Source organism: Photinus pyralis, unplaced genomic scaffold (genome assembly GCF_008802855.1).
Source record: "Photinus pyralis isolate 1611_PpyrPB1 unplaced genomic scaffold, Ppyr1.3 Ppyr1.4_LG3b, whole genome shotgun sequence".
In the NCBI taxonomy this organism is placed as follows: domain Eukaryota; kingdom Metazoa; phylum Arthropoda; class Insecta; order Coleoptera; family Lampyridae; genus Photinus; species Photinus pyralis.
This window is the reverse complement of record NW_022170510.1, coordinates 15,477,662-15,492,447: the sequence shown is the minus strand read 5'-3', so window position 1 is coordinate 15,492,447 and position 14,786 is coordinate 15,477,662. Positions and strand designations below refer to the sequence as shown.

Below are 14,786 nucleotides of genomic sequence, written 5' to 3'. Positions count from 1 at the left end.
ATTTAAATTGCATGGCGACGGCGACGTCGGCGGCGGCCGTTGTAATGACGATTAAGCTTAAAAGGATTAAGTGGCACTTGACGAAACAGACCTTATTGAATTCGGGCGGTTAAAGTCGAACTTCAATTTAATTGGGAATAATGCCTGCAATTAGCTGTGCGACTGCAGCGGTTACGATTTCCAATTTTGCGTTAATGATTGTTTACCCGCAGAATCGGTGTGTAATTAGATAACAAAAGGCGATTGATATTGGTTTGTGATCGTGTCTAAATGTAATTGCACGAAAAATGTCAATGGCAATTATCGCTCTCGCCCTCGACGATTATTCAAAAAATGTATAAATGACCTCGTGCCAATAAGTAATTTATAGTAAATTTCGCCTTTAGGTTAGATTGCAAACTGTCACGGTTGCGAAGTTCAATTAATTAATTACCCGAAGTCGTAAATTTCCCCATTTTCCCAAAAAGAAAATGGCGCGCGCGCTCCTTCGGTATCGCTCCGCATGCAAAGCGACTTTTTCAGGTCAGCTCAATGCAAATGTTGTATAAACCAAATGGCCTGTGTGTAATTTTTTATTGTTAAATGCTTCTAAAACTTGCACAAGCTTCATTATAATTTACGATTTTATCTGTCGTTTCGTCTACGCGCCGAGCATATTTCATCAACGGATCCGTCCACGGAAATATTTGCATTTATTACTTGAAAGTAATCTCACTTTTAATTTATATCCTGATTTACATTTGGAATATCAATAAAAACTTTTAGTTTATATTACTTTTATTGTTAACTTTGCCGCGAGTTTCCTCATTAAAACGATGTTTTTATTAAATATTTTAACTGACAGTAAGCGCCTTCAACTTTTTTCTTCTCGTTTTCGCGTTAATTAAATGAGAAAATTTAATGTACTCTTATTACGTTCATGACCCATTTTCTCTGCCATCCCATGTGCTTGATGTCCATGAACCTAGCAGAGCAAGGTCAGCAGAACACAATGAAACATATTGCATAATTAGGTGCTAATTAAGTGCCCTATTCCCGAATTAAATGCTCCTTTTTTTCAAATTATTACATGTTTTGCCAGGTTCATATGAACTCAGCACTACCTTAAAAACCCAAGAAAATGAAAAGTGAACTAACTATAATTAGGTTCTAATTAGGTGCTAATTAAGTGTCCTATTCCCGAATTAAATGCTCCTTTTTTTAAAAAATTATGACATGTTCTGCCGGTTCATATGAACTCAGCAGAGCACTACCTTAAAAACCCAAGAAAATGAAAAGTGAACTAACTATAATTAGGTGCTAATTAAGTGTCCTATTCCCGAATGAAATGCTCCCTTTTTTTAAAATTATGACATGTTCTGCCAGGTTCGTATAAATTGAACGTTATGAGGAAATTACTGCCTCCGAAATTCAAAAAGATATTGTGTACTATCACTCATTGATTTTAATCATTCTGGGAGAAAAAGTGATACTCACACTCTCACACCCTTAAACGAATGACAAAACACGTGCATTTAGTCCACGGAGTACAAAAAAGAAATTTTGAATCCGGTAATAGTTTTACTTTTATATTCTAAGTGCCTGTAGGTATACTAAATTTCATTTAAATGCACCTAAGAAAGTTGGCATTGCGCATGCGCAAAACAATATTTTTAAAACGTTGTCAGTTTTACTTATATTTGTAGTGCCATAGTTTCATTTAAATATCTTCATAAAATAAAAAAAGTTAGCATCGCACATGCGTTAAACGACATTTTTGACACTGCGCAAGCGCTAAACCACAAAATTGGGAATTAGCACCTAATTATAATTAGTTCACTTTTCATTTTCTTGGTTTTTTGAGGTAGTGTTCTGCTGAGTTCATATGAACCTGGCAAAACATGTAATAATTTAAAAAAAAAGGAGCGTTTAATTCGGGAATAGGGCACTTAATTAGCACCTAATTATGCAATATGTTTGTTTGTGTTCTGCTGACCTTGCTCTGCTAGGTTCATGGACATATGTGCTTGTCAGTATGGCCGACTTTATATTGTTAATCGAATCCCGCGTGTGTTCCATTCAGGATTAATTAAAAAAAAAACTCCTATCTTTAATTCGCCAAATCTGATCTAATAATCAGAAAAATTAATGAGACATTTAATTAGTATTTGAAGGTTAGAGTACACAGTGTGGTGCTAAAGTAACGATGCATTCAGTAGTGTAATCAAAACAAAGCAGCACTTTTTATTTAATTATCATTTGCTTAATAATTGATTAGCATTTGAAACCTGAAGTAACTTCTTTATATTTGAGTAAAAGTGTGGTTATAAAGTGATAAAAATCGAAAGAATCGAAAGAAAGTAGCATTACTTTTTAAAATAAGGCATTTAATTAGCATTTACTTAGTCCTTAATTAATTTGCATTTGAAAGAAAGTCTCGCTATTTTAACTATTGGAGTAAACAGTGCGGTGCTAGAGAGAAAAAATGATCTAATCGAAAGCAACACTACTTTTTAAATTAAGGCATTTAATTAGCGTTTCCCTAGTCCTTAATTAATTGGGATTTGACGTAAGAAATCGCTATTTTAACTATTGGAGTAAATTATGTGGTGCTAAAGTGATAAAAAATGATCTAATCGAAAGAAAGCAACGCTACCTTTTAAATTAAAGCATTTAATTAGCATTTAGCTCGGCATTTACTTAGTACTTAATTAATTTGTTTTTGAAATAAGGAATCGAAGTAAACAGTGCGCTGCTAAAATCCCGATGCATTCAGTAGAAAATGATGTAATCAAAAGAAATTAATTAATTAAGGCATTTAATTATTATATACATAGTACCTAATTAAAAATTATATCAACTGTTGGTTCGCGCGCTTTTGGAAGCAATTTCAAGTACACGGTGTAACAATTTTGAATTTGGAACTTTCATTAATTAATTTTGGCCATATATTAATTAACACCTTCGCATCTGCATAATTCACTTTTAATCCATGTACTATCAAGTACGTATGAAATTAGGGAAACATGATTTATGCAATTTTTGAAAAATCGTAATTTGGTAGCATTTAATGAAACACTGCGCCAACTTTGGTTCTATCGACTTTTAGGGTTTTTTCGATTTTATCCCAAGCTAACATAAAGTATAATTTAGTAAACCAAAACCACTACTACGTGGAAATTGCCCGCGCACTCTACTCACATAGACAGGCGACCAGTCTCGTCGATACGATACACATGTGACATTTCTTGGATTTCGAGCAATCGAGTTTCGTCTTTTTCCCAAGTAATTGGTGCATAAATAACGATTTTGACACATTTAATCACAGCTCAATTTTAATTCTGTGTAGTTTTGGGGTAGTGCTGTGTGAAAACTAGGGTGAAAACAAAAAGGGATACATTTTCAATTCAGGAATTTCCCAAATTGGCACTTTATATGCCCTTAATTAATCACAACGTTAAAGTAATTAGTAAACTTCAATATTTATTAACAGTTTTGGGGTGCTGAATTTATCTGAAAATACACAATGTAATTTAATTAATGTGTAATTAGTAAATAATTGCCACATAATTTTTTTTTTGCGGGCAGTGGTGTTGGTTTTATTTCCTGTTGGAGTAGCGATCTACTGAATTCATCCAAGATCACCACATAGTTTTAAAATGAAATTATCGCACCTATCCTCATTTATTGAATGGAACACCTTGTTTTTTTTATTATCTAAAAATATAGCACATTAATTTCTTTTATTTTAAATACCTAATTATAGACTAAAATGTTTTTTAAAAATCCATATTGATTCTAAAAAATTTAAAAATTCAAAAATCTTTACGATTGTTTTTTTGTTTGAACGTTATTTAAAAATCTGTTTTGAATACCTATTTTGAAAACAGCAAACTATTCACCAATCATTATCAACAAACTTTTGTAATACACATTTTTCTGTATATAACTAAGAAAATATGGGGCTGTTCTGAAATTGATAATTTTGATTTTACCATTTTAAGATTGAACCAAGAAGAGCACTTGACGCCTATATTACTTAAGTGAAGGACCAACGGAGATACCTGATAAAAGTGTCGACAATGAAACACTCTGTACACAATACTCCAAAACTACACATAATGAGAAATTGATGTGTTAGTTAAAGTGTTAATTAAGTAATTAAATTAATTGATTTGAAACACGTTCTGATAAATTCAGGAAGGCACCAGGAGAAATTGTGGTGATTAATTAAATGCTAATAAAGCATGAGTTGGAGAAGTGCATGAAGGATATTCCTAAATTGAAAGTATTCTTTATTTCTTTTTTGTTCTGTTCGTTAGCACCAGTTCAGACATGTCAATTAAAGTTCTATTCTACATATGGCAATTAGAGTTGACACATTATCATAGTACTTCATGGATATATTTCGTTCTCATAGTATTAATTAATTGACACACTTTGTTGTCAATTTTCACTATTTGACGTATATGTTAAGGTTTGGTCTTTATTTTCCAGCATTCATTTCAAAGCTTCTAATTTTGGCTGAAATTTAAAGATTTTGGATTTAGACTTGCATTGCCCGAACTTCTTAATTTAAAGCTTCTATTTCGAAGCTTCAAATGGAAGGTTTACATTACAAACGACAAGCTTGCAGATATTTAAATCTTCCAAAACCAAGCGTTTCTCTTGAAACTGAAAGCTTCAAATTTCAGCGTTTTAACTTCAAGTTTGAAACAACATGTTTAGTGTGAAATTCCAAGTAGCAAAGAGGGTTTACGATTTCCACGTATTTATCGTAATAGTTTCTAATGCGCAAGTTATCTCTGAAATTTGTGGTCACCAAATCTAAATAATTATATACAAATAATATACCCTCTCGTTTATTAGAGTTATCAAACCCATGTGTAAAAACACCCTGCGATCAATTATAGGTGGTCGACTTGAGTGAATGAACCGCTCGACACAAATTCTCTCGTCGTTCGACGGGAATTCACGTGGCTCTATACCACGGTTCTCCCAGAACAACTAACCTCCCACTACCTTACTTCTTTGAATGACACCCATTCCGGAACGCCTTTTTCCACTAATAAAACGAATTTTTTCGTCCAATCAGGTTGCTTGACAGCCATAAATCGCCTCAAAGTAGAGTAATTTCCCACGTTACGCATAACAAGAAATAAACAAAATCTTCATGTAATCTGAACCAACCACGCTACATCCCACGACTCATCGGAGCCACAAACTTTCAAACGCATTTACAAAGTCAGGACCGTACTTCAAAATGACTAATTTTTACAAATTTTAAATGGCACCCTGAATAGCTGAAACTACTACAAAATTTCCAATTTCGTTGAGAATCACCTTTGCGTAACACGAAATCTGCAGGATACACGTCATTTTTGTTACTCCAACAAACATTAACATAATACGCCACTTAAGAAATACGTTCAACTTAATCGCCGCTAATAACTTTACCCTCGACAACCACTTCCATAAGCCAAAGTTGTCACGTTGCAGCGCAAAGTCATCCCTTAAACTTGCCGCGCGAGTGATGGATTATTTACACGAAACTTTAAAGGGCGTTATCATTGAAGTACGCCGAAATCCTTTTACGCATCCATCATAGGCCCGCATTAATAATGACAATTACCGGTAAGCCCCGGAACGAGTGAAGATAAATATGGGTAATTCGTACGTATCAAGTTTCATTTTCGAAATCGCTGAATTTATTTCCGCGATTCGATTAGGTATACAAATTGGGGTGACAGAATTCGCGACCTTTCCTTAATTGCCGATTACCAAAATTTCACTTTGAAATATTACGGTACTAATGCAACTAATGCACTCGTCCCCCAAGGCCGCATACTAAAAAAAAATTTATTGTTTTTCTTGGTTATGTTGGACTAGATTGATATATCTCAACGGGGAACCACTTTCAAATGCGCATATAAGTGGTAATTAAATATCCTAATTAATTGCTTTTTTTAAATAATTTGCAATATATTGCAATAGGGTTTATATGTAATGATCTTACCTTATATGTTCTCTCAGTACAAAATAGATGTGATTAATTATTTAAATAATTAATATTAATTAAATGCACTGCGTCTGTTGAATTAATTACTTGGGTTCTTTTTAACTATTTAATTTATTATTTTATTTTCCTTAGCCTCATATGTATTCAAAGGAGTTATTACGAGAGTTATTATCTAAAATGCGTAGTATTTAATTAAATGCAAAAATAGTTGTAAGTAGTTAATGTTTAAATAATTAAGTGTAATTAAATGTCACATCTGAAACATTTGAACTTGTCCTATACGCTTAAAAGTGATGACTTAATTAGTAATTAATTAAATGCCCAAAAACATTATTTGCACTTTTTAAAAAAATGAAGATTTCAAGATGTTGCTAATTAAATGCCCACTACGCGATTACAAAATGTTCTGCTTCTAGCATGTAACACAAAACTACCCTACCATACGTTACCTACACAAGATCGGATTTATGGCTCAGTGGTAGAGCATTGGGTTATAAATCCGAAGGTCGGGTGTTCGAACCTGGGTTGAGGTGAATTTTTCATCTGTGGCGGAGATGGAAATTACCTTAGACCAGTTCCGAGCATTCTACCGGCTACTCCGAATTAGGTTTTCCTGCAGTTTTCCTAATTCGTAAGGTAAATACCGGAGTAGACCAACTTAAGACCTTCTGCAGAGGCACCTCTAAATAGCATTATGCGGGTCACTCTGTAATTGGGCGCATGCCTGTTGAGGGCCCAAAACAAGGGAGGGATAAAATAAAAATTAAAAAAAAAATAAAAAGTAATCCACTCCAACCCCCAATTTATCAAACTTTAATGTATGTCCACATTTGTTTTGTGAGGTTTCCAATACCAAGAAACCTGTCTTCAATATTGAGAAGAAAAATTTATAGAAAAACCAAAAACGACACCTTAATTTACTTTACCATAACCCTAGACGACGATAATAATACACATCTGCCCCTTTTCAGTATCAACTTTCGAAACTGCAAAATCGTATTTGGTTGTTGTTTAAGTAAATCGTGTTTCTCAATATTTGATTACATATTTTGCATATATATGACTGAATACATTAAATCAATTGCTGGACAGCTATGGCTAATTTTACGCGGGTATATCGTAGTCTCACAGGCGAAGCATTTTCACCACTCATGCTTACAAAAATTGATCCATCAAGTTTTTCTTTTGCCTTATACTTTTTCGTGACTTCCAACGACAAAAATCAAGAAAAGGCATCCGCTCCTTGAATTGCTAGCCCATGACTCCGACACGAGGCAGTCAGTCAATGCCATATTGACTCTGTTAGTAGAACAGCGACACTTCCGCGGCCATCTTGGATTTTATTTGAGGATTAATTCGCGGGAGCAACAAGGTCAATTAACGTGAGCGAGGATGTAATCGGGGATTATCTCTGAGAATTTTGAATAATTCAGTGGAATTTGAAATTTGATCAATTAATTTATTTTGCGCTTTAATTGTCTGATTAATTTCGTGGTTTTTAATTTGATTGCTGTTTTTCCTTTAATCACAAATAATTCGTCGCCTCGTGCTCTGATTGGTCGATTATTTTCGCGGTTTCGCGATTTAGATGAATTAATTTAATGAAAATTCTCAGATTGGACCAATTTGTGGGCGTCTCCAAGCGATTTGATTTTAACGATTTTTAATTTGATTCACGTTTTTATTGTGGTTTTGCTTTTAAGTTGCGAAAATCATTCTGTGAATTAATTTATTATGCACTTTGGTTCGCGGCTTTAATTAAAATGAATTTAATTATTTCTATGAAATTAATACAAGGGCAGTATCAAGAGGGGCACAAACGAGAATAAAGAATCTTTTATTTGTATGCGTTTAAATAAGCAGTATAAACCAGTATATCATTAATAGTGTTATTGTTTGCCTACACATGATATAAGCTACATAATCTGTGTGAAAGAGAATTGGAGAGAAAAAGAAAGATGTAATATTGCAAACCCCCGCTACACTTAAAAAATGACAAATTATTCATTGCAAATTAAGCAAACAAGAATAATCGAATTCGTCAGGCGAAACAAACATACTTACTTACATATAACGTTTTACTGATGTATATTCACACCGAAAAAGGATGTACAGGGCGGTTCAACTTCAGGCCTAACCATTTGGATCTGGATTTGGAGTAACGGTGAGAGAGACTGTGTAGTTCAAATGGGGGCAAAGTTGCACCTTTTTGTGACCAATAAAACGGATTTGAATTTTTTGAATAAACTGAAAATGCCAAATTTCGTTTTCATTGTTCTTAGGTTAATCGGTCGGCAATGGACGATTCCTGTTAGCACCTTCTATGGCCCCTTTTTCTCGGAGAATCTGAAGCTGATGTCAGAAATTCCATAACACGCTGGATGTAGAAGCTATAGGCTACTACATTCTTATTTCTTATAGACGCCATGTTGGATTTTTAAGGAACGAGATAAGAGAAACAAATAATAAAATTTCAAAATCAAATATTTTACATTCATTCACACACCACCGGGTAACTAGATCTGGTGGAAAATCAATATGGCTATGATGGCGTATTCAAAATTTCTTTTTGACATTTTCAGTTTTTCGGTGATATCACAGATATTTTCAAAGATTTTTCAAAAATTTCAAATGCGTTTTTTTTAGTCACAAAGAGGGGAAACTTTGCCCCCATTTAACCTACACTGTATCTCTCACCGTTGCAAAGATCCCAATACTGAGCCACGAATTTGAACCACTCTGTACAGATAATATCACTATAATTGCGGGAATTAGGAGATGATGAGAGGCTAATAAAACTGATAATAATACGCTAAATGTTAACGCGTTTCTAGACAACTTTTCTGTCAGCGTACTTGAAGCTAATTAGGTTAATTCCGAAAAAATCCGTTCACTTAAAAACTAATAATGATCTTGGCTAAAGTAAAATGGGTTCTTGTCTTAGCTAATGTCTCGTGTGGTTTGTATTTAGGGTAAGGCGGATGTATGCAATTTGTTCCTTTTACGGATACTATAATTTAATCACGATCACGGTCACGTGATCCCTTTTTCTATTCCTGTCGCGTGGCACTTTGTGACCACACCGCCCGTGCTATACATTATCCAATGGCCAAATAAGAATGCGAGGTACAGTATCAGGGAACCTGTCCATCGTAGAGGCTTGTGGTAAAAAAAGTTATTACTAAAACGGCCACGAGAAAAACCTGGAAAATATTTTTATGTTCCTGAAATGGCCGCTAGGGGGCGTAACTGCAATCTGGAATCTAAAAAAGTGATGTTTCTGTGAATTCCCCTACATTAACCTAACAAACAGATGCCCGGTCTTTGTAGTCGACGATAATCTGAACCTTTTTTGTTTGACAATTCTTGCTGTATGTTTAAAAATGAAGTGGTGGGGGGTATTCAAAGGTTTCCGTAAAGAACACCCTGTATCTTGGAAACCGCTGAGCCGATTTTAACAAACTCGGGTTAATTGAAAAGAGTTATTCTTCGGCTACAGATATTATAATATTTGAAGTTTTGTTAGTTTCACATATCGCCGCTTGAGGGCTTTTTTCGACATTCCGACAGAAATGGTTAATTTTCTCAAAAAAATTAAATGCGTTGGTTTGATTTTTTTTATGAAAAAGTCGCTAAATAATGCCTAAACAAACTCGCGAAAACCGCATCTCGATATCTTGTTCCTAACCTAAAATTTAGGTCAAAGAAAATTTTATACCCTCAAATATTTATTTTTTTACGCTAATTTTTCCGGAATTATTTTTATTATATAATTTGTGGCCCTAAGGTGGATCGATTTAAAAAAGGAAGCTTTTAATGCCGCCGTAAATGCTCGAAATGCTGACCATCACGATGTATGTATGTGTATATATGTACAGTGTGTAAAGCGATGGAGTATACAAGAGGGAATTTTTTTAAAATATTGATTTATGAAAAAAAATTATTCTTCATGAATTTTTTTGCTTGCTTTGAAAGTACCAATAACGTTTCGATAATCTGGAAAAATAATAAAATTAATTTTTTTATTGAAAGTTATCATTCTATATTATAATCAAGATAGCGTCTTGCTATCAAACCACAAACAATCGAAACGTTATTGGTACTTTCAAAGCAAGCAAAAATATCATGAAAAATAAATTTTTTTCATAAATCAATATTTTAAAAAAAATTCCCCGTGTATACCCCATCGCTTTACACACTGTATATATATCAAGATATCGAGATGCGGTTTTCGCGAGCTTGTTTAGGCATTATTTACCTACATCACTATTTTAGATTCCAGATTGCAGTTACGCCCCCTAGCGGTCATTTCAGAAACTTAAAAATATTTTCCAGGTTTTTTCATGACCATTTTAGTAGTAACTTTTTTTACCGCAAGCCTCTACGATGGATAGGTTCTCAGATACAGTACCTCGCATTCTTAGTTCGCCACCCTGTACAATGACAGTGTCTAAATCCTCATCGTAATATTCTCCACCACTCATTCAATACATACCCCCAGAGCTACATTCTCCCCCAAAACGTTCAGCCCTTAAAACTTTCCTGTACGGAATAAAAAGTTTATGACACTCTCTACAAAATACTAAATAGTAAATAGTATGGTATACCCTCCAGCACACAGAAGGATTCCATGACATTTTCTCGAAAACTACCATGGCAGCCGTCATCAAATTTCCCATTGCTGGGAGGTATGGAATGGAGCTACATTCTTCCCCTTCAGCCCTTAGAAATTTCGTGTACAGAGTGAAAACTGGACGACACTCCCTACCAAATAATTATAAGCAATGGTGATTGTTCCAAAGATTTTGGAAAATAATTATCACCGGGGGGGGGGGGGGGGAGGAGGAATCAATTACATTTTCCGGAAAGCTACCGTGGCAGTAGTCATCAAATCTCCCTTTGCTAGGGCAGACTCCCGGTGTTACATTCTCCCCCAAAAAGTTCACCCGGTAGAACTTTTGTGTATGGAATGAAAGTTTGATGACACCTGGAAAATAATCATCAGCCTAAAAATTTTGAAAAAAACGGGGGGCTGTGGGGTATACAAAGAATCAATTAAATTTTCCCGAAAACTACCATGACGGGGGGGGGGGGGAGGAGTATTCTATACCCCCCAGACGCCCCGGTGCTGCATTGTCCTCCAAAACGTGCAGTCCTTAGAACTTGCATCTATAGAATGAAGATTTGATGACACTTGCTGCACAATTATCATAAGCATGGTGATTGTTCCAAAGGTTTAGTAAAAAATTTATCACCGGGAGGTCTGGGGAGTATGGAATAACCCCCCCCCCCCGGTGATAAAATTTTTTCCAAAAAATCTTTGGAAAACAATCACCATGCATGGTATTCCATTCCCCCCCCCTCCCCCCCCCAGCACACAAAGGAATCAATTAAATTTTCCGGAAGACTACCATGGCAGTTGTCATCAAATCTCCCTTTGCTGGAGCAGACCCGCGGTGTTACATTCTCCCCCAAAACGTTCAGTCCGTAGAACTTTTGTGTATGGAATGAAAGTTTGATGACACTCCCTGGACAATAATCATCAGAATGGCGATTGTTCCAAAGATTTTGGAAAAAACGGTGGACTGCAGGGTATACAAGAAATCAATTACATTTTCCCGAAAACTACCATGACAGTTGTCATCCAATCCCCTCCCCCAGACGCTGCATTGCCCTCCAAAACGTTCAGTCCTTAGAACTTTCATCTATAGAATGAAGATGTGATGACACTTCCTACACAATAATTGTGATTGCTCCAAAGATTTTGTAAAAAAATTATCACCGGGGGGCCTGCCAGCACACAGAAGGAATCAATTACATTTTCCCAAAAACTACCATGACAGTTAGTTCTGTTTTCCTTTATCTTCCGCTTTACAAATTTTGTTTTTTTTTCTTATACAGGGTGTTTGAGTGTGACCGCCATCTTGTATTTTTTAAATGGCAACATAGACCATGTCATACGTCTTAGAGTCTTAGAGAGCTTATTTTTGTCTCTTTCTTACTACCTTAATCATGAATGGTGTTACATTAGAAAATAACGGAGAAAAAAACTGTTGAATATATATTTTACACAATTAAGATTTATTTCTCGCGCAATACAATAGTTTTAAGGAAACAAACCATATGTACTGTGTTTTGGTCACTTGCATGGTTTTCTGATTTAACACCATACATGTTTAAGGCAGTAAGAAAGAGAAAATAATAAGCTTTGGAATGACGTATCACATGACCTATGTTGCCATTTAAAAAAATTCAAAATGGCGCTCAAACACCCTGTATATAAAAAAATTCTTTTTAACCTCAAAATATGTGAAATAATTTCAAATGGAAGCTTTTAAATGTTCATGTCTATATCTCAAACGGTTTGAGCGTGAGAGCTTCGGTTCCATCTTTAATAACGACCCTGTATATTCTTTTTGTGGCACTTGGCTGAAAATCAAATTTAATTTGATCAAGATCACGAATTTGATTACTAAAGCTAAGACTTTTTGTTGCGTAAATAAGTAAAATGTAACAATTTCGTAAAGTGGGTTAATGGTGACATTATCTGCCATTAACAGAGTCGAGCCCCACGTTCGCCCGCCAAAATTAGGTAGAAATGAACGACGGTAAAACATCAAGACAGATCATAGATAAACATTTCCCTTCGCGATAGTAACAACATGTCAGTCATTATGATAGACACATTTCCCAACTTAGTTTTGTCCGATCTAATATGTTTATTGCCTACCTTCGCGCTAATACACAAGTAAATAACAACATTAGCATATACCTTCGGGGAATATAACGAAATTTGGGGCAACACAATCAATTTGGCACATACACATTTGATTAAATAAGGCGATTAGTGACCCCAATTTATTAGGTAGCTTCTGTGCGGATGACGAAAATTAATAACGCTTTCACTAATATTTTTATTGATCGTTTGCGAAAGTTTGCGTTTTCGGGTGGTTAGTGGATATTAAAAGGGAATGTCGTTTCTCCCACTTGAAATGTAAACCAATAAAGTTGACTTCCGAAAAAAAATGCGAGCGATATAAAAAGTTATTACACTCTCTCCCTTTTTGGTTACGAGTGATAACAGCATCGAAACTGAAACATAAATCGCGCGATTAAAGACGGCATTGTTGTTTTCTGATTTATTGAATCGTTTGCGATTCCGTTAGCATGTTGCGTTTATGTGCACTTCCGTTCGAAGACATGCCGGAACACGTTTTGCTTACGAAATTAATATTTGAGTGTGAGTCCTAAAATGGAGGAAGGCGCGATTTAATCGCTTTATTTTACATTAATCCACTCGACAAACTACAGGATCTTATAAATTGTTGGGGGTAGTTTTATGGCGAGTTTTAACGAGATACTTCGCACCAAAGGCAATAATTTTAAAGGGACGTCGAAGTGTTGCCTTTATTAAGTGGGTCGTATTTCTTGTTAGATCAATAAACCAGTTATACTGCAATCATTTCATAATCATATTTGATACATTGTTAAGCATTATCATTAATAATCCCGGACTGTAATAAATCGAACCAGCAAAGATGTCATTCACTTCCTTATGCTGGCGAAGGCGGTCCTCAAGGTTCCACGACCAGTCCACTTTTTTTCACTTTCATTTATGGCGTTCGGTCTCACGCATTCTATTAGGCAAAAATATGCTAATTTTTCATCATAATTTATAATATCGACTTGGCTTGCACGTTCGGTATTTATGTTAACGCCACATTCTGGAATTGCGTAATTTATGCAATAACATCGCCGGTTTTCGTTAAAAAGCCAAGGATTACATAAAAAACTAACTGCACGAGACATTAATTAGGCCCATTTGTTTTAGTAGCCCAAATATGGACCAGAACCATTAATATCTCCGTCGAAACCTGCAAGAGTGGTCGTTGCAAAGTTCTTCTTTTGGCGGTCCTCGAGAAAATCGTTCAGTCGCTTAGTCATCGCGCCAAATTCGTCGATCGAAGTAAGTAAATTAAACGAAAAGCGAACGCCGTAAAATAAACAAACACAATCACACTAAAAAGGCAAAGTCAAAAATGGAATTATGCAAATTGAATCGTAAAAGATAAGAATTTCGAAATTTTCCCAATTGTCCTTAAAATATTTAACGAGATCCCTTTAGATAAATTGTTAGATAAACGCTCGAGGGCCGAGGGGATGAGTACTTTTACAAAATCGATACACGTCATTTCTTTCAATTTAATACCCTTCAAGATTATCGCGCAAGCAATTTTTCAACTGCATGCACTTCATCTTCAGTTCCGAGTGCGCATCGTCGGTATCAAATCGTTATTAGACTGTTTTAATTAAAAAAAATTGTATTCTTTCAGTTTGCTATAAATGCCAAAATTTCGACCATTTCCAAAGCACTTTAGACTGTTCTAAAGGTGTATACACCACATTCTCACGGTAAATGTACTGTCTTGGTGCCAATCTTGTATGATTGTTACTAAATGACCACTAGCGGGCGTGGTAAACATTAATTTGGAAACTCACTGTCAAACCTTCGGATGTTAAGAAAATGTTTTAGGGGGATTATAATGAATGTCCCTACCACTCACATAATTCATGGACTTCAAATGAGCTAATGATTAAAAATGGCCGATTTCATTAATAAAGCACCATTTTGGGACGCGAATTAATTAGAAAAGAAAAAACAAACTAATCGGAAAAGACTTCGTGCATAGAACGGTAGCTACCCCTTTCGGGTTGTGGCTGTCAAAGCCATAATAATAAACTGCGTTAGGTATAATTCCGATTTCAATCCGTGGGAATTATCATCCTA

At 35.2% G+C, this 14,786-nt stretch overlaps 2 protein-coding genes across 7 annotated transcripts in view; both read right to left on the bottom strand.

The window, feature by feature from the left end:
- The window catches only part of LOC116166312 (homeobox protein abdominal-B), a 441,837-nt gene that overhangs the window by 231,656 nt on the left and 195,395 nt on the right, over positions 1-14,786 (bottom strand). The gene's annotated exons all lie outside the window — the stretch shown is intronic.
- Positions 1-14,786, bottom strand: part of LOC116166382 — a 58,428-nt gene that overhangs the window by 11,300 nt on the left and 32,342 nt on the right. The gene's annotated exons all lie outside the window — the stretch shown is intronic.